Genomic DNA, 1153 nt, shown 5'->3' with positions numbered 1-1153 from the left:
TCCAATCATCTTTTGCCCTTTCAAAACCTCTGGGCCAGGTCACTGCCAGCTAGCCCGTCATACTAGCAGATATCCTGGGGTTCTGTGTTTAAAAATTGCAAATTCACTGATAAAAAACCCCAAATTCTCTCATTAAAATACCCAAAATCTATGTTCTTCCACAATTAAAATGAAACTCCACTATATAGAGAGAGATCAGCTGGGCAATGTTTTACTGATATATTTACAAGTTTAAAGCAAATTGGAAGCCTACCAGTGTTTCTAACATTGTAATAAATTAATTCTAAATATCTATACACTTTAGCATTTGCTTTTGGTTTTTTATCATATAAAAATCAGAGCTGCCTCTGTCCCCTTCACTCACCAAGATGTAGGGCACTGAGCAGCACTGATATGCCAGTGTCCTGCCCTTGTCCTTGCCCCTCACTCATAACCCACAGCCCTTCCCCCTCCCCCGGCAACCCCTGCCTGCCCCCATTAGCTCCCTCCACAGCAGCACCAGGACATGAGTTCAGCTGCAGCTGTACCACCTCCTGTGTGGCTCTCAACAGTGCCAGCCCTTGCTGTTCTGCTCCCTGTGCCTGTGCCCAGGCCCCAGTGATCCCCCATGTGGTAGGTAGAAACTCCAGCACACAGCCACCAGTGCTGGTACTATCCCCATGTTGTTCCTGGGATGCCCTTGATGGGGCTCAGGGACTGGGCTGGGCAAGTCCCTTCCCTTCCAAGGCTGGCCGCCCTCTGTGCAGGCTGCTTTAGGTGGGCAGGCAGACTCTAGGCCTGGCTCTGGCAGCCTGTCCTACCCGAAGCACTCCCCCAACCCCCATCTCTCTCTCACACACACACACCTGCTGCCACCTAAACCCCTCCCCCCAACTCATCACACACTTGAGTGGTTTCTGGGACCAGGTGATCCCCCAAGATGGGGCCACATGTCCCAGCACCTGTATGGACACGGGGCAGGGCTGCAGTGTGGTAGTTGCCCCTGCAGCCATGGCTCTGGCTAGCAGGTCCCATTCCATCCTGTCTAGCAGCTGGGCATGCAGGGCATGAGATTTGTGTGTGTGGGAGGGAGGGGGGAGATGTGGCGTTTGTGGAGGAAGAAGTGTGACGGAGTAGGTGTGGGGTTTGAGGGTAGGTGTAGGGTTTGTGGGGG

Source organism: Gavialis gangeticus, unplaced genomic scaffold (genome assembly GCF_001723915.1).
Source record: "Gavialis gangeticus isolate Ggan-Ray unplaced genomic scaffold, GavGan_comp1, whole genome shotgun sequence".
NCBI lineage: Eukaryota > Metazoa > Chordata > Crocodylia > Gavialidae > Gavialis > Gavialis gangeticus.
Note: the sequence above shows the minus strand (reverse complement) of the source record.